At 44.4% G+C, this 19,746-nt stretch overlaps 1 protein-coding gene across 5 annotated transcripts in view; it reads left to right on the top strand.

Moving 5' to 3' along the window:
- The window catches only part of USP49 (ubiquitin specific peptidase 49), a 48,909-nt gene continuing 29,163 nt past the window's right edge, over window positions 1-19,746 (top strand). For 3 of the 5 annotated variants that reach the window (XM_060277055.1, XM_035121763.2, XM_035121767.2), the window contains exon 1: window positions 447-507. The gene's annotated coding sequence lies outside the window, so the exon portion shown is untranslated. Of the gene's footprint in view, window positions 303-446; window positions 508-19,746 lie in introns of those variants that run through there. The other 2 variants (XM_035121765.2, XM_035121764.2) reach the window with 2 other exon arrangements.

Below are 19,746 nucleotides of genomic sequence, written 5' to 3'. Positions count from 1 at the left end.
CCGAGACTCCGCTTCTGGTTTTTATAGGATTTGGTTAACTTCCGCAAGTGCCGTAAACTAGCAGTTCGGGGAAACAAGAGACGCCAAACGCGTCCGCTTTAGCTGCCACGCCGTTAGGGCGAACTGTTCCGAAGAATCTTCGGGTTCTCGGAAAAAACGAAAAACAACAACAACCACCCAACACAATCTGACGCGTCACTAGCGTAAATCAGTGAGAGGGTTCCCGCTCTTTCGTGTTACGTAGATGACGCCGAGAAGAAAAGGAACCGTCCAAGAAAACTCTCGGGAGCCCCCTTGCGCAGGTAGCGTAAACGTGCTCGCTGAATGGCGACTAGTCGTAGGGCGGCCCAAGCCGGGGGTGGGAAGGAAATAGTGTCTGGCGGGCGGTTCAGCCAACGGCAGCGCGGGGCGGGGCGAGCTCGGCGGCCAATGGCGGTCGGGGGGCGTGTCAGGTACCGGTTGGGGTGTCTCGCGCTTGGTGACAGCTCGCGCGTGCTGATGATGGCGGTAAATAAAGGGGCCGGAGGGGGGGAGGGGGCTTTACCCCCTTGGGGGCTCAAACCCTAAATGTGGGGGAAGTGAAAGACCCACACCTGGGGTGGAGAGGGGTGCTTCATGTGCGGCCCAGGGAGGCTGAGGGTGGAGGGGGGGCTTGACCCCCGATTTGGGGTGGGAGGTTTGAGGGGGCTCCACCCCTTTGGGGCTCAAATTCCATATTGGGGGTGGGGGTTGTGCTGCTTTAAGCCCCTCCTTCCTGTTTGGAGGGAATTTCACCTCCCCGCCTGGCCAGGCCGACGGAGGGGAATAGGTCTTGACCCCTAAGCAGGAGAGGGGCTGGAGGAGGAATCCCCCCCCCGAGCCAGATGGGAGGTTGCGCGCACCGAAGGGGAGGCGGGCATGGACCTCTTGTTGGGGAAAGAGGTCCAGGGAGCTTGCCCTGCGTGAGGGCAGAAAAGGGCACCAACCTTACCAACTGGGGAAAAAAGGAGAGCGGCTGTGACAGGATTTGCCGCCTGTGGCTGAACAGGCAAAGGCAGCAGCCAACTAACTGGTTTTTTAAATGCTTGAGCCAGACTACCTCGATTGGAGAGACACGGGGTTCTTGTACAGTCTGAGCGCTAGGGGTATATCAAGCCCTTGTGGTTGGACAGGGGGAACCTGAAGGCTCAGACAGAGAAACAATAGCGAAAAGAAACCCAAGGGTTGGGAGGACTTAGTCAGGAACAATTTAGAAATTAAAGTTGTAGATACCCTTAAAAGAAGGGAAGAGGAAATTAAGGGCTGGTGTGTATGGTATAGCTGCTGAGATCTAAGACAAGAAGCTCCCCATCTTAATGCTTGTGAAATGAATAGGGCCCTTAATGGCTAGAAAGCAGCAGCAAGAGAGTTAGAAGTTTGAGGATGCCAGACTTGGAACAAGGATTGTAGTGAGGAATATTACATTGTTGCGGGTGCTAGCACAGGCAGCGTGGAAGAGAGCTAAAATAACGATGGGCAAGCAGGGTGGTGCACGTTGGTATTGCTAAGCTGCGTGCAGTTCTTTGTTTACTGGAAGATGCTTAGGTGGTTCACTTCAAGTGTGATGTTTCTAACTTCTTTTTTCAGAGCATTGTGCTCTGACCCGCATTGATCTATTATCACTTAATCCCACAGCATTTCCTTCCCTCTGCTCCAAGTTAAGAACATTAGTATGAAATCTGTTTGAGAGAAAGCATTGTACTAAAGTACTTTTGAACTAGTTTTCGTTGTTGGTTTGATTATGTGTAGCAGTGGAAGAAGTTGTTCCAAGGAAGGAACACTATGATGGAACTTGGGTGTCCCTGGAGTTAATGCAAATGAGAACACTTAGCCTTACGGGATGCTTCCAGCTTTTGTAATACGGGTTAACTCATTTGCAAACACTGGTTGTCACACAGCAACTATGCTATTGAAGTCAGTGCTGTTATGCTGCCCTGGCATGCAAAAAGAATGGGATGCTGAAGATAATGATTTTCATAGAGTGCTGTTCTCTCTCCTTTTATAAATAAATTGTATATATTACCACATTAAAGTTAAAGGAAGGTTTTACATGCTTTAAAAAGCATTTTTATTGAAAGCATCAGTACATGTGAAAGAATGTTAAAAGTCTGTTTTATGTTACATTAACTAGTTGTTTTGCCAGATGAGCATGATCTTGTAGGGGGAAAGCAGCTAGTGAGGAGCTGTGTGTCTCATGCATACTTAAAGATTGCAGTGTTAAGCCTGAGGTTCTTGCTATTTCAGAATGTTTTGGTTCTTTGATCTTTGAGAGAAGGAAGTAAGTCTTTTTGTTTACTTCATCAAAGTTTTCCATTTTTCTACCCCCCATTGTTAGTGGAAAAAGGGGTGGGGCTAAGTATTAACTTTAAACTAGGTGGTTTGTTAAATGATGTTTAAAAAATAAGAGATGTCAAGTCGGGCATCTCTAGTTCCTTTTAATGTTCCTAAGCCTTTTGAGAAGCTTTGTGTTTTTCTTTGGTTGTGTTAACTCCAATTTTATTGTGAAGAAACAAGTTTTATCCCTCCCCCCAAAAAGCAAGTTTGAATTTCATGCTAAAATGCTGGAAACTTTCAATCACACACACAAAAAAATTAGTAATATTTGTCAACGAAATTTTTAATGTTTGAAATCTATTTTCTCCAGTTTATTTAGAACTGAAATGTTTGTAGGATATAGGTAGGAAAATGTTTTATTTCTAAATAAAGTGCAGAATGTGAATGTACCATGTTTTTAATGATACATGTTTTTTCCTTGCCCCATTACTAATCTGAAAAATAAATAAATCAGGATTTCATGTTATGTTCGTATCTATTCAAAATATATAGAAAAATAAGGGATATCAAACATAATAATTTTACATAGATTCATTTTTAGGTAGTCTTTTAAAAGGCTATAACAGCAAATACATTTTAATATAATTTCAACTTATCAAATTTAAGTTTAGTTCTATCCCTTACCCCATATCAACTCATTTAAAATCTAAAACTTTTCTTATATAAACCTCCCTACCACATTATACAGAAATAAAGGAGTCAAAACATAGAATATGGACTTTAAAAAATATAGTTTTGTTAATTTACAAAAAATAAATCTCCAACTGTTTTTCATTTCTTTCTCTTTTATTCCTGTAAAATAGTTGGCTTTACCTGTGAGTCATTTGTATCATTGGCTAAACTTCTGTGACATAAAAAAAACACCTTGAATTGCAGATAAGAGGTTGCCTGATAAAGGAAGTTAAGCACTCAAGGAAAAGAAGTGAAAACAGAAGAATCTGGGTTTTAATGTTATCAGGGACATGTAAGAAGGAATTGGCAGGAAGCAGCACAGAGGTGCCCGCCTCCCCCCCAATAATTTGACAGTCCTATTAATTTTAAAATAACTTAAATAAAATAACTGTCTGACTATATATCACCCAAACATTTGTTGAGCAGTTGTACCCCATAATATTTTAGAAGAAAAACCTAATATAGCCTAACAAACCGAAGGAACTTGATGCTGTTTAATGGGAAGAAGCAAGCAGGACTGCATTTGCAATGTACTCCTGAGTTTCCCCAAGGGTGTTCTGTCATCTTTTGATAGCAAGAAAATGCTTCAACATCTGCACATGTGCTCTTGTTGGGAAGGGATGTGGAAAAGACTGAATTTAGATTAAACCAATTAGACTAAATGTTTCTGTCATGCTTTTTGGCTTCTATTTTAAATACCAGTATATTAAAACCTACAGAAAGCAGCTTGCTATCTACGGTAGAACTGAATTAATATTGCCAGTTTTAGGTGCCCATGTGACTAGGCCTCTAGGATTATTTAAGCCCTACCTTGGTGATTAAAAGCTTGTTCAGTATATTTCCTTACTTCCTGAATAACCAGGTTAGGGCACTGGGAAATTTCTATAAAATGGGTGTTTTCTAGAGCTGGACTAACAGCACCAAAAGCCCATGGTAGACAAGATGTGGAAGATCTCTCCACTTCTTTCTTCTCCTTAAACAGTCACAGGGAGATTTTAATTCTTCCCCCAATGCCATTTTCATGGATTAAATTATCCCCCCCACCAAAAGGTGCTATTTGCCCACTGGGGAGAACATACATGTGTGTTTTGCCCAGTGGGGAAGTAGCAGCTTTGTGTGTGTGACAATTTGAGTTTGCAAAAACAGCATGAGTGGTTAAAACCTCCTTCAATGCTGTGGCCCTTATCAAATGCTGCCAGCACCCCCCTCCAGTTGCTTTTAATCAAAAAGGCAATGGCAGGGGGCGTGAGTACAGATATCTCACATCTCACCTAGTTTAGTCCTGCAAGTACATGTACATGTATTGTGTTGCCTTCTGTGTATATAAAAATTGACATTATCAAAGGATCATACCATGAAATTTTAGATATAGTTCCTATATTTAAGATACTAAGGCAAACTTTGCTAACCTGGTGTCTTCAAGATGTTTTGGACTACAACTTTAATTAGCTTCAGCCAGCAGAGCTGTGCTAACTAGGATTGATGGGAGTTGTAGTCAAAGACATTTGAGGGTACCCAGGTTGGGGAAGAGTCTGTTGAAGAGCCCAGATGTTGAAGGCCTCTTGCAAGAAAGCCAGCATCTTGAACTGCGTTGTGAAAACAACAGGCAGCCATAATTGTTCTTCACATTGTTATAAGCAGTACCTACATAAGGACACTCTACGGCAGGCATCCCCAAACTTCGGCCCTCCAGATGTTTTGGACTACAATTCCCATCACCCCTGACCACTGGTCCTGTTAGCTAGGGATCATGGGAGTTGTAGGCCAAAACATCTGGAGGGCCGCAGTTTGGGGATGCCTGCTCTACGGGCTCTTGGGTACCTCATAAGGGTTTTTTTCTTATAGCAACATGTTGATACAGCATGTGTCTAATGACTCTTCCACATCAAGACAAAGGCTGTCATATTCCATTCCAGCTGTAACTTCTGAATAGCCTTTAATAATAATGATTCATCATACACTTAATTAAATCACTTCAGTAACCTTGTGTGGTTATATGTTAATAGTTACTAGGTCTAAACTGGAGAGAACACATTTCAGTTTTGTGCCCATGAGTGCGATTGGTGAAAAGTCTTCAAGGCTGCCACAGGAACCTAAAGATTTAGCAGCACCCAAAATCCCCACACACATGAATTACTAAGGGAGGACAAAGACTATCAATAATGGTGTGCCCTGGGACTTCTTAATTGGGGTAGGGGCTTTGCCAATCAGTAATTAGATTTCTTACTTGGATTTCACTTCAATCTGTTCATCCTTTCCCAGTCCTCACTAGCAATCAGATCCTATATAAGAACCATGATTTTAAGCCCAAGTCTTGGGCAAACTTGGATGGTTTGAAAGCTCAGAGTACTATATAAGCACAAAACAATAATAAATAACAATCATAGGGAGCCAGGACTGGCACACTCACTCAGCAAGTGGATGCCCTTTCCATTCCCCAACCTGACTGTTGTTAATCCATGTTGTTAATCCATTCTGGAAGTCCGGTCTTAAACAGAAACCATTATTAAACCGAGGCGCACTTTTCCTAATGAGGCCTCCTGCCGCCGGTGCTCTTCCACCGTTCGGCTTCCGTTCTTAGACGAAGGTTTTGCGGAGTTTGTAAACCAAATAGTTTGTAAACAGGGCTGTTCTTAAACTGAGGTACCACTGTATAGGATGGATTTGCAGTACAGATTTAATGTAGGAGCTACCTGTGCAGTATTACAATTTCAACCTCTAAATATGAAGCTGCAGTGGAGGAGAGATGAAGAACTCTCAATTTCCCCCCTGTAATTTTCTGGTGGTACACTCCATTTCACTTTAGCTTAACTGTAAACATTGACTGTCTGTTGCCTGTCAGTCCATAAGCTTCCATAGCTACTGGCTGAACTGCTGTGATGTTACAGTAGCCTGGAGGAGAACTGGATAGGCATGGAGATTAGTGGAGACTGAAAGGAAGGTTGAAAGGAAGTACCAGGTCCTAAATATAATGGATTTGGGGGCAAAGGGGGGCAGTGAAAACAGCAGAAAGCAGAAGGCATAGAAAAGAAATGTTGGAAGCAGGGGGACTAAGAGAACGATGATGAGAGCAGGCAATATGCTTAGGGAAGTGGGGACTGATGAAATTTTACTAAAAGGTCAGTGGGTGGAATCCTCCCTACCCCCATCTCCATTGTGGATTCAGTTGCTATGATAACACAATATTCTGGTGGAAGCTATTTCACATGGAGAAAGGCACAGAAAGAATTATGTTCTTTGGATGGGAATGGATATTGGAAAGGCAAAGAGGACTGTGGAGACATCCATATTTCTGAGTAACTAGCTGTGGATGAATTAGCCCCAAATTTAGAAGAGTTCCAAAAATCTCAATTATAGTATTAACTTCTCTAACCTTCATTTGTTTGGGAAATGAGTGTATGTGAGTTTTCGATGTGCTGTACTTGAGGCAAATCTGAAGAGTTCCAGGTGAGGAAGTAGAATTGAGATGGTTCAATATATAATTTTGCGGCGAGAGTGAAGCTGGATGCAGTGAGAGTAAAACAGGCTGTGTGCTGTACATGCACATGCAATTCTTTTAAAGCAGCTGACACAGGAGGAAAAGAAATTTCACTAATCATTGACCAAGCGCCAACTTGACAATGCATGTTCTTGGGAAGAGTACCGTTGCAGGCCCTGTATACAGTATATCCAGACGGTAAGCAGAAGTTGATGCCTGACCAAAAGGAGAGGGGGGAAAGCATAGAGGCGTGGAGGAGGCAGAGCCCCAGCAGCCCATTCTCAGAGAAAGCATTCCTTCCAATGTTTCATGGGCTTCAACTAATACTAACTTGTGAAATGTTTAGCAAATATGTAGTAAATGATAATGTACTACACCACGGGTGTCAAACACAAGGCCCGGGGGCCTAATCCGGCCCGCCAGACCTCGTCATGTGGCCCGCGTAGCCGCCACCGACAATAGCCGCTGACAGTAGTTCTGGAGCCTGCAATTGGCCGAGGGTCAAAACCGGGGGCGGAGCTGCAGGCGGAGGCCGGGGCGCTGGAGCCGCGCTGACGGCCTTGGCCAGGGAATTTCAATTTCGAATGAGGCTGAGGGAGGCGGTGGCACAGCGGCCAGACGGGGAAGTGAGATGCAGGAGGAGGAGGAGGAAGCCCACCGAGGAGGTAAGAAAGCCCTACAGGCGCCACCGGCAAAGTTGGTGCCAGGACGGAGCAGCGCTGGATTTTTGGGGGGGCGGGCTTTGCTGTTGTCTCCGAGAGCGAGTGAGGCGGCACTGGGGAGCTGCTGCCCGCCGCTTCCCTTCCTCTCCTTGGCTGCATCCGGGAGGTGGGCGAGTGAGCGGGCGAAAGGGACGCGGAGTGAGCCTGAGGGGGAAGTAGGCGAAGCGCAACAGTCGCTCTCTTGATGGAGCCGGGTTTCTCTTCCCTCTTCCCCCGTTTTCTCCTCATAGACACTCGGGAGGGTGCCTGGCTTTTGCTCTGCCCCCCACCCCGAGCCGCCCTTTGGCTTCTCAGTTCCGGTGGAGCTGCTCCCCGGGGGGCGGCCGGGAGGGAGGCGGCAACGACGGCACGGGTTCCTGCTCTTCCCGCTCTGCCGCCGCCTCCTCTCAGCCCCTCGTGATGTAGGGCTCCAGATGGAGTCGCCTCGCGGTTTGAGTAGGTGGGAGGGGATTTGGGGGGGGGAGGTTTTCAAGCCTCCTCTGCCTGCAGTCCCGGTATGGAGAGGCGGCGGCAAAGACGACAACAGCGCGGGTGGGGGGAAGAGCAGCTCTGAGGCGAAGATGCACGTCCGCTGGGGCTGCCGCCACCTTCCTCCTCGGGAAATCCGCTGCCCTCCCTCAGCGCGAGGGGAAGGGACTCTGGCGCTGAGGAGGGAGGATGCAAAAGCAAAGCAGGGAGTTGGCGCTGCACCGCATGTTCCTGCCCCTCTCCAAAGCATGGGGTGGGTTGCAGCGTGTGGCATCCTGCCTAGCGGGGTTTGGGTGTGTGCAGGGCGGGAGAGGGAAGCCCTCTTTCCATATGCAGGTTTTTAATCCCAGCAGTGGCTTTCTCCTTCCTGCCGAAGGTTTAGTTGAGCCCCCCCCCCCCCCGGAAGCCGTCGATCCCCACCTTTTGTTCAAATTTCCCTCGTTTACATCCCCTCCCACACACGCGCCACGACGCAGGAATGTGATCCGCGTGGGGGCGGGAATGAGCTTACATTATTACAAAAAACAGTAATAATTGAATGCAGTGACAATAATTTATGATAATAAAGAGTGGACACATAGTCCTACAGACACAACCGGCCCTTTGAGGGTGACCAAACTGCTGATGCGGCCCCCGATGAATTTGAGTTTGACACCCCTGTACTACACTGTTAGGTTGTTGCCAAGGTTTCTGGAGGTTGATAAACATACTTTTGACAGGTTGCCTAACTTTTTTGAAGCATTAGCTGGATGTTTTTAATAATTGGTAGAAGGAATTGTCTTATGCTTTATGTGAGCTAGTGTCCTGTTAGCAAGGCTCGCTGGGGCTTGGCTTGAATGGCATTTGCAACTGATGTAGCTTCTTTGAGGGTCCTGTGGTAGAAAAATGGGATCTATTTACATACCAAATCCTTCATTTGGTCATTTGAAATTCCTTTAGCATACCCTTATTGACCCTAGCAGGGTTTTGCTGCTTTTTCTTTTTAATTAGGTGTTCACTGAACACCTCTTCATACAATAATCTAGGCACATTGTCAGCTCATCTAAAGGTAATGGGCATGCACACTCAAGTACTAGAGAAAGGATGAAACCCTGAATGTGCTGAAAGCCAAACCTTGTTTTGGTAGTTAGAGACAAGTTTCTGACCAAGGATTTGGGGCGAGAGGTGGGGGAACCACACACAAGCATTTCAAGCTGCTACAATATACCCAGGTGGTTATGTGAACAAAGGTCCTTAATTGTAAGCTATTTTTACTAGCTATGTTAGAGGCAAGATATTTTAAGAATGGTTTAAAATAATTAAATTGGCCAGGATAGCTTAAAGGGGCCTTTTTCCCTTGCTTGATTTTAAAATGTAGATGCAGATATAGTTTTCAAAATATATTTAACCATGTACCATAAGGACTTCTGTGATAAGTCACAATTCTCTTAGAAGTGGTGGATCTTATTCAGCAAACATAGTGGAATGGTATTATTGCTGCTGCAGCTGAATCAGGTTGAGCTGGCAATACAGTAGATACATTCCAAGTTGCATCTAGTTCTCAGCCTGCAGCTACCGTATACTGTGCATACCCAATATGCTTCTGCCTGCATTGCAAACAAACAAACAAGAGTAGCAGTCAGAAGTTGCTTAAGTGTATGTAGGTACTATGATTGCTTCTGCCAAAGAATGCAGAAGACTAGGAACATCACAGATTGAAACATGCACTAAAACTGTGCCGTTTTTTTGAAATATTTGCCTTCATTGATCATTACAGTGGTGTATCTGTTGTTTCACATAATTTCAGTTAAAATTGTACTGTTGAGTGACAGCGTTTGCTACTTTCTGAATTAATCTAAGTCTCCATTTTAATTCATACTGATTGTATGCTTTCACATTTAGGAATTACCCCCCCCCCCTTCCTATAGTATCACATTTAATGGTTTCATTGTATAAGTATCCTGTGGACAATGTACAGTAATTAGGTTTTTATGGAATCAGATTTTGCTGCTTCCTTTTACTTTTGCACACTCTTTGGGCAGGAAAAGCTTTGACTGCTAGAGAATTGTGCATCACATTTTAAATTAAGTCTAGCCTCCTCAATTCTTTCTGAAATGTGATCATGAAGTGTTAAGATAACTGTTGTAGTTTTTGCTTTGTGAATGGGTAAAAACTTAACATGTTTGTTCTGTGTTCTCTGGTAGCTACCGTGTTTCCCCTTTTTTAAGACACCGTCTTACAACTTTTTTTTCTCAAAAAAACACAGGGTGTCTTATTTTCGGTGGGGTGTCTTCTTTTTTTAATTACCTGATGATGATAAGATATAGTTTGCATTTCTGTACATTACATTTCTGTACATTAATTAATGATGATGATAAGCTATAGTTTGCATTTCTGTACATTACAAAAAGGGAAGAAAAAAAGAAGAAAAACTGGCTTAGGTGGTCCGCCCGGCCCGGCAGGGCGCTCCAAGCGCTTGGCGCTGCGCCGGTTCTGGGCGGCGGGGAGGCAGGTCTCCTCGGCTGGGTCAGGCGGAGACCGCTGGCTCGGGCACTCCGCCCGGCCGACAGAGCGCTCCAAGCGCTTGGTCTTGCGGAGCGCTCGACGCGCTCCACGCTGCAGCCGCCGTATCTGGGCGGCAGGGAGTAAGGTCTCCATGGCCGGGCCAGGCGGAGGCCGCTGGCTCAGGCGCTCCGCCCGGCGCAACAGAGCGCTCCAAGCGCTCAGTCCTGCGGAGCGCCCGACGCTGCAGCCGCCGGATCTGGGCGGTGGGGAGGGAGGTCTCCTTGGCCGGCCAGGCGGAGGCCACTGGCTCAGGCGCTCCGCCCGGCCCGACAGAGCGCTCCAAGCGCTCGGTCTTGCAGAGCGCTCAATGCGCTCCACGCTGCAGCCGCCGGATCTGGGCGGTGGGGAGGCAGGTCTCCTTGGTCGGGCCAGGCGGAGGCCGCTGGCTCAGGCGCTCCGCCCGGCCCGACAGAGCGCTCCAAGCGTTGGGTCCTGCGGAGCGCTCGACGCGCTCCATGCTGCAGCCACTGGTTCTGGGAGGCGGGGAGGCAGGTCTCCTCGGTCGGGCCAGGCGGAGGCAAGACCGCTGGCTCGGGTGCTCTGCGCGCTCGTCGCTGCAGCAGCTGGCTCCAGGCACCGAGCCGGCAGGCTTCCTCCTGCTGCTGCAGCCAGCGTTCTGAGTCCCGCTGGCTGGTTGGGGCGCTCGGCGGTCTCTCTCCACATGGCATGGAGGTATGTCTTATTTTCGGGGTATGTCTTATGTTTAGCAAATGTTTAAAAATCCTGCCATGGCTTACTTTATGGCTATGCCTTAAAAAAGGGGAAACACGGTAGTACTGTATTTCGAACCACACAGAATGTTCTAAAATCTTGGATAGATACTAACTGGTCTCATAATCTGACATGCCTGTTTATTTAGTGAACAACAATATAAAGGTTCTAAATTTTAACTCAGTTTATAAATATTACATATGGGATTAACATACAGTACCTGAAACTTTCATTTGCATAAATTTTGTTTCATCTAAAGCAGCCATGGGGCAAAGAGTGTATTTGAAGACCACTACTTTTTTCTTTCTTTTTTACAAATGACCTTCTTTTTGAAAGTCAATCAATGTAGTCCCTTACTGTTGAAACACGTATACATACTTAAATTATATTTCATTGCCAAGCTTAGAGGTAAAGAGGTCTAATCTGATTTAGCAGGTTTTGTCACACTTTCTTATGGAAAAGGAAGAAAAAAGCAGCTGAGCTGTTGGCACACAACAATATTAACAGTTCAGAACTCCAAACACTTGTACTTGATTAGCAGGCTGTTAGTGTGCTTCTCTCCCTTACTTCCAATCCCACCCCATCATCTTATTTTAGGGAAAGCTGAGTTGCAGGGTGAGGTGCTAAAATAAACTTTTAAAAAATAATGTTATGAAATTGTTGCAAAATGTTATATACAAAACGTGCTTGAAATTGGTAGTTTTTAAGGACAGGATTAAAAGGATTAGGGTTAATTGAGAAAGTTGAATTCTACTTCAATGTTTATTATATCTCTCTGTTCTGAATAATACTTCTACCCAACTTTTAAAGATAAAAAACTGTGCTTTTAGATAGCCCCTGGCAAGCTGGGGGGGGGGGGGAGATATTGGTTCTTTGTAGCCTGATACAGAACTCCATTGTTTAATCTCACACCTGGTAATGTTAGCATTGCTATGAAGGCTGAAAACTTTCATTGTTGTGGTTTAATCAGTTGTATTCAATACTAGTCCTACTTGGAGTTGACCCATTGAAATTAAGGAACCATTGAAAATAAGGAACCTAAGTCATGCCCATTAACTTCAGTGAGTCTGTTGTGGGGTATGGAAACTTTTCTGATGAGATAACATATCATCTCTTCAACCCCAGATGGGCCAAATTTAACAGGTGTGTAAGGCTGCCCATCTGTCAATTCCTTGACATCACTATGACAATCAGGTGATGCTGGGATTTGAAGTCCCAGAACTTCCAGTGTAGTATGAAAGCCTTTTGCTGTTTGCAGAGGGCTTTCAGATAGTTCATGAGCACCTATTTGAGCCTCTGGAGGCCCACATAAGAGTATGATGGTAGTGGTGGCGGCGCTGCCTGAAAGCCTTTTGCAAAAGCAACTGTTTTTGTGCACTCCCTATCTACTGTTCGGGATGGGGGCAGCCAGCTGCCTTTTGGGAGTATCAGCTGCCCACAGGAGAAGTCCTATGCACAGCCAATCTTTCCAAAAGACAGCTTCTTCCAAAAGGGGTTGCTTTCTTTGGCTGCGCATGCCTTTTCCCAAGAGGGAACAGGCACGCACAGCCAAAACGAGCCCTTTGCAAGTTGCTCCATGCTGCTCCTTTCAGTTTCTGATTTTGAAAGTTGAAAGGAGCTGCTTCAAAGAGCACCATTGGGAAGAAGAAGAAGTGGTTTCCCTTCTTGAGGGAGGAACGCTCCTACTGCCCAACAGCTGAAGGACAGGTATGAATGCCCCTGCTGCAGCAAATGAATGAGGGGGCCCACTTTAAGCCCAGGTAGTCTCAATAGCTAGAAGCAGCTTTGGCCAGCTATAACTGTTCCTTGGCCAGAGGACATTGACCACAGTAGTGTAGGCATTGGTGACTTCAAGACTGGATTGCTGCCTGCAATGCACTCAATGTGGGGCATCGTTTGTGCTTGACCTGGAAAGTCCAGTTATTGCAGAATTGGCATAGTTGCAGACAGCAATTTGAGACCCTGTCTGTATAAAACAATTTTCTAGGCAGCCCAGCCTGGAGCTAGAATAACAAAAAAACAAAAAAAGACACCAACTTTCTCCTCCTTTAAAACCTGCTGCTGTACTTAGCAGAGTTTCATACACCTTGCCACTCCGTTCTGCCTCACTGCTCCACGACCAGAAATACATTTGCTCTATAAATCTAATTAAAGGATTTTAATGCTGATAGCATTTCTGTATTCAGGCAAAGTGTGCAATTTCCCAAAAAACACATTGTGTTGCTTGGCCAGTTTCATGTATGTTTTTTCTTTTCTTTTAGAGAACTTCATCTTTATATAGTAAATTCCTATACAATAAAGTTGATATGTATTCTAAATCTGAAGTTGCTTTTGCTTAATAAAGTTAGGTTCTTCACAGATCACCCATTTTTGCTAAATGAAGTTTCTTTTCATTGTATCTGATTTCCATGTTGAGTGTTTTCTGCTTATTGCATCAGTTTTTCAGTACAGTACTGCTTATCTCTCTTGGTTGCCAGCCATTTTAGTAGCTCCGCTTTTGTAATTTTAAAAGCCATCTGATAAGTGGGAAATAATCAGGTGATAGAGATAAGGCAACAGCAAAAGCTTTTCCTATTTAAGTTTTGTGTGCTAGGCTGCTGCTAAGGCACAGGGCCAGTTAAAAAAGGTGGCAACTCTACTGTCCATGTCCAGATCTGCTTAGGGGTAGCAGTGTACCATATGTGTCTTCATTTTATTTTCTGAGCATGTGTTGAAATATTCTTAATTAAATATACTTAATAGGGAACTTGTTCCATCAATTTAGTGAGAATTACTTTTGAGTGACCATGTTTAGGTTATGCTTGCCATTACCATGCCTCTTTTCCCAAGGATCTTAACTCTGATTTCACTGAGCTTTGTGTCAGATAACCAACATAATTAATGCATGAAGGGGTTAATACCATAGAGTAGGCTGTCTTGCCCGGCTTAGCTATGCCCCTTCCCTTCCTTAGGAGGAAATTGGTAATCAATACTATTTTTCCTCTCCCAGTCTCTCAGTTTGTGAGGAGGTATGAACTAGTTGCTCCAAGCTCATACTCCATAGTTCTTACAAGCCACCCTTGAGTTCCTACAGTATCAGTAATTTAGGAACTTTCACCACTTTGTGACTAAGCCAAGTTTGCTGTGTGTGCAACTTTTTCTAAATGCTGTAGGAAAAGCACATGAATCTGAGCTTTGGAGAGTTTATAAGTACAGTGGTACCTCGGTTTAAGAACAGTCCTATTTACGAACGATTAGGTTTACGAACTCCACAAAACAGGAAGTAGTGTCCCAGTTTGCAAACGTTACCTTGGCCTAAGAATCCGAATGGTGGAAGGGCACCGGCGGCGGGAGGCTGTTATTGTTATTGTTAGTGCTTTTAATGGTAAGCAGCATTTGATAACTTTTGTGAGTTGTAAATCTCTTGTAAGTTACTATATATACTTGCTTATGGCAATGTAAGAAAAGTCTTCAGATTGGTATACAGTACCGTAGTTCTTTAGAACAGCTTATTCTATGGCAATTGTTTTCATATTCAACAGATCTTTCCCATATTGTCGTCTTTGCTTTGGAAATTTTTAATGCAGCCAAGGTTCCAGGGGCGTGTTATAGGGCAGGCTTTTTAAATATATGGAACCCCAGATGTTGTTGGATTACAGTTACCATCATCCTTTGTCAATGACTGGGGATGATGGGGCTGTAGTCCAACAACATCTGGGAACCTAAGTTTGAATATTTTTTTCTAGTGTTGAAGTTCAATGCAGGGCACTTTTGTGACCCTTGTTGTCTCCGCCATTGTACTTCCTAGAGTGAATGTCTGCCTTAGGGGGTGGGCTCAGTGATAGAGCACATGTTTTTCATGCAGAAGTTCTGAGGTTGGATCCCCAGCATCTCCAGGCAGGGCTGGGAATGTCCCCAGTCAGAAGCCTTGGAGTCACAGAGAGATGGTGTAAACAATACAGTCAAACCTTGGCTCCCAAACGCCTCTGTTTTGGAATGTTCGGCTCCCAAACGCCGAAAACTTGGAAGTAAATGCTCTGGTTTTCAAATGTTTTTCAGAAGCTGAACGTCCAACACAGCTTCCGATTGAGTGCAGGAAGCTCCTGCAACCAATCAGAAGCCACGCCTTGGTTGTCGAACATTTCGGAAGCCAAACGTTTGACAGCCGAGGTTTGGTTGTACTGAGTCTGACTCCGAAGCGCCCTCTCCGATTGCATGGAGCCTGGACAGCCCCGTGGTTTTCCCTGGCGCTGAGGGCGATGAAACAGTCGTTGAGACGACTAGAGCGCCGGTGGCGGAAAAGTCATTCTGAATCAGACCGGACACGGGCTAGAGCTCAACTTCGAGCCTACCAAGTGGCAATGGCGACGGCGAAGAGGACCTTCTTCACCGTTTCCATCGCATCTGCAGAAAACAGCAGCAGGAGACTCTTCCAGGTGGTTCGCAATTTAGCGGAACCACCTGCTCCACCCGGACCCGGTACGGGCCACATGATCTCCTGCAATGATTTTGCAAAGTTTTTTGCAGATAAAGTCGCTCAGATTTTATGCAATAACATTCCCTGTATTTGTATTTGGAGGTATGAGCTGTATTTGTATTTCCCAGACATATGCAATAACATTCCCTTTATTTGTATTATTTCTATCCATTCTGTGGAAGCGCAGATCAAGAAATGTGGGCCACAGCTGTGTGCCTGCTCATATGACTGCCATGGGATAGCAGCTGAGCAATTTTAACAAATAGTGAATATGGCTATTTTTCCTTGTTCTGTATGCTTTTCTGTGAAGTGCTGCACTGCATTCATATTCTCCGAGTTTGTTTGTTTCAATTCAGTGGCGTTAGACCCAATTGAGAAATGCTGTCCTACAGCTGAATTTTCTCTCTCTCTCTCTCTCTCTCTCTCTCTCTCTCTCTCTCTCTCTCTCTCTCTCTCTCTCACACACACACACACACACACACACACACACACACACTGACAAGTCTTGCTATAAAAAGAAAACCACACAAGATACATTTGAATATGTTATTATTATTATTGATTTTAAAAAGTCAGAGGGTGGAAAGCTTTCCTATGGAATCTCTTGAGCATTCAGATGACTTAAGAAGTGACGTGTGATCAGAAATGTTAAATGAATAATTTGAGAAAGGAATCTGGTTTGCATTTCTGTTTCACTAGTACTTTGTCCCCCACCCCACCCCGGGCTTCTTCAAAAGATCAGCAGCTGTGACCCCAAATAGTCTTTATTCCAGTTCCAAAATAATCTCAAAATAGTCCTTCATTTAAAAAAGGAACTAGATTAAAGCATTCCGCCTTGGTGGTGTGAATGTGGTGTGAATGGGTTTGACACTTGCTCTGGTGCTATATGTATTTAAATAAGGGGTGGATTTTAAAGCAACAGAGTTAAGACATTGGCATTATGGTTCTAGAGACTAATCAAGTTGTACATGCACTGTCATAAGGCAATTTATATGGAATTTGTAGATAATGTACGGACATTTCTGTCTGATTGTGGAACAGCAATTTGAAAGTATTTATTCATTCATTCATTTATTGCCTTTATGCAAGCTGGTCATTTTTATAATAGGTCAGTAAACCAGATGAATTCTGGCACTTTACTTGTTTAGCAAGTGAGATTTGAAATGGAACAACCAGATTTTAAGCATCATTACTGGTGCATTTTAGAGCTTGTTCTGATACAGTATTTCCATTCATTGCAGTTAACTGTTCTACCACCAAGTGTGTTATCCTATTTACCAGTAATACAACCTGAAGCATAAACGTGATCAGGACAGAGCTTTTAGTATATTTTTTAATTTCTTCAGGTTCTTGCATGCTTAATGAGGAAATTATTCTCTGGGACAATTGCTCACTTTATATATTGGGTAACAGTTTATTTCCAATTAATTATTACAAAGAAAGATGAGAAATGTGAAGAGAATTGCTTCACTCCAAACTGGTTTTGGAACTATTAAAAGGAGAGGGAACTATTAAAAGGAGAGGGTCTGTCCCAAACTCAGTGGCGTAGTAATAGGGGGCAGCAGGCTGGGCAGGGCTGACCACCTCCGACGGCCGTCACCATGGAGGAGAAGCCCCGACGCAACCAAGGTTGCCTCACTCCGCGGCTTGCTCGCGGGGTTTGCTGCGTCGCCGCATCACATGCCTGTGTGTGCATGCACCGCGTGCGTTGTGCGTCATGACACATGTGTCGTGACACATGATGCATGTGCGCGGTGGACACCCCACCCCTCGGAGGGGTGCCTTCGCGTTTGCCGTCCCGGGCAGCCAGGCGGCTAGCTATGCAACTGTCCAAGCTAGAAGTTCTCCATCCATCCAACAGGGGCAGAGTTTCTGGGATAGAAGCTGTATATATGTGTGTGCGCGCATGTGCATGCACTTTCCTCCCCATCAGAAATTATCTTGCTACCTTACAACCTGTCCCAGGTGCTAATTACATTACGTATTTCATCACTGTCCCATTTTAACTGGGAAATTATATAGCAGCTTGGTACTCTTTTCATTGTTCCTCTCACTTTGCAGGGGTATATGCATGGCTTCTCTCAGAGGTCTTGCACTACTGGCTTCCTGACAGCCTTCCACTTTATATTGAAGTCCTTGAAATTCCATGCTTTCCAACTGTTAACGACACTTCTTGAATTCAGAATTCATTGCCAGTGAAGGTTTGACATGGCCTGTCTACTTCTATTTTAAAAAACTAGACCTGGATACATTCTATGTACTGAGCCTTGACAGATCTGTATTTTTCTGTGGACTGTTCTTTTGAACTGTGGCACATAATTGTGCTTAGCTGTAAATGACAAAGGCTTACTAATTGATTTACAATAAAGGATCATTATTTGGCTCAATTCCACTAGATTTGAAGTGTACACAAATATTTGTTTGTTTGCAAAAACTGGCATACCACCAACATTAAGGAAAAATATAGTGCTGAACAGCATAAAATCAAGAATAAAATCACATTCATAAAACATGTACAGAATATATCACAAATAATTAGATCAGATTAATACATCATCGTTGCTGGATCACCCCTCAGAGAAAGACTGGGTGAACAGTTGAGTTTTAAGTAGACATCTAAATGCCAGTACTATAAGTGTGTGCCTGATGTTCGTGGGAAGCACATTTCAAAGGGCAGCTTCCGCCACATGAAAGATTCTGGTCTTAGTGGACATAAGACAAATTTCAGGAGCATAAAGCACTACTAAAAGCTTCTCTCTTGAGGATTGAAGCATCTAGGCAGGGGTATAACGAGGACAGGCCTTCCTGGAGGTAACTGGTCCCAAGTTCAGGACTTTATTTGCCAGTAACAAGATCTTAAACTTGCCCCAGTAGCATATTGGAAGTCAATACAGCTCGTTCAACACAGGTTTTATGTGGCGTTAATAGGGCACAACCTTCAACTGCCTTCTTGCAGCATTCTACACTAGATGCAGTTTCTTAACAACCCTTAATGTTACCCATGCCTAGATTACCATAGCTAAACTATCCCAATGTTTCACCAACTGAAGCTAGCAGAAAGCAGTCTTAGCCACTTGGGCCCCCAGTGAGAAGCATGGACCGAGGAGCACCTGCAAGCTATGTATCTTCCCCTCAAAGGAAGTGCAGCCCCATCCAGAACTGGCAACAGGTAACTAACTGATCTGTTTCCCAGACTTGGGAACTACTCATCCACAGAGCTTCCGTCTTACTAGGATTCAAGCTCAGTTTATTGGCCCTCGTCCAGTCCACAACTGCATACTGGGCCAGTTCCTGCACAGCCTCACCTAATTAAGAGGCTATGGAGAAATAAGTTTCATTGGCGTATTGTTGACAATGTGCTCCAAATCCCTTAATGGTCTCTCCCAACAGCTTCATGTAGATGCTAAATAGCACTGCAGATAAAATCATACTCTGCAAAACAGTTGTTCTCGAGAATTGAACCTGGAAATAGAAGTGGAATCACTGTAATACAGTGCTCCCAATACCTATCCCACATAGATGGTTCAGGAGGACACCATGGTCAGTGGTATCAAAAGCACAGAGAGATGAAGGAGATGAAGCAAAGTCACACTCCTGTTGTCTTATTCAGCTCTGGGAAGATCTCTTGCATGGACTCTAGAGGCATCACGAGATCTCGGATGGCACCATAAGATCTCACAAAGGCCTCCAGAGCCCAGTAAGCAACACAGAGAGCTTAAAAGCACTTTCCACACCAGATGAGCTTTTAAACTCTCTGCCTTGTGTGATTGTGTACAGGTCGGTGGCCAAGCATGTAATGTAGTGCAGTGATGGCAAACATTTGAGAGACCCAAGTGCCCAAATGGCAACCCAAAACTTGCTTCTTGATCGCCAAGTACCAATGCAGCAATGTAACTGTAATACTGAGGTTTCAGTTTAGAAAAAACAACTGCTACAACACTAGGAAATGCCTTGCAGATTTGCCGACGGCTTGTAGGATTGTCTGCAAATGTTGTGGAATTTTCTAAATGCATTTTCTTGACTTGGAAAATATTTCAGCTGCACCTGCAGTTTTCTCTGCAAGGTTTTTGCTATCACAAAACATCCTTTCTGCCGTTTTCCCTACACCTTGTGGTTGTCTGTTCAGTAATTTTATCCTTATTTGGGAAATCATGAAAAAGGGAATTACTCCCAGACAACATGGCTGTTTTGATAAAATCCCCATCAGAGAGGGGCTTACCATGTTTGGCTATGCACAGTGAAATTTGAAAAGTGGCAGCTGTCAGATGATCTGTTCTAGAAAGAGAGTTGCAAAAACTAAGTTACTGGGAATGGTATTTCCTCAATTTCCCTTTGAGAAACTC

The sequence above is a fragment of the Zootoca vivipara genome, chromosome 7 (assembly GCF_963506605.1).
Source record: "Zootoca vivipara chromosome 7, rZooViv1.1, whole genome shotgun sequence".
In the NCBI taxonomy this organism is placed as follows: domain Eukaryota; kingdom Metazoa; phylum Chordata; class Lepidosauria; order Squamata; family Lacertidae; genus Zootoca; species Zootoca vivipara.
This window is presented reverse-complemented; position numbering and strand designations above follow the sequence as displayed.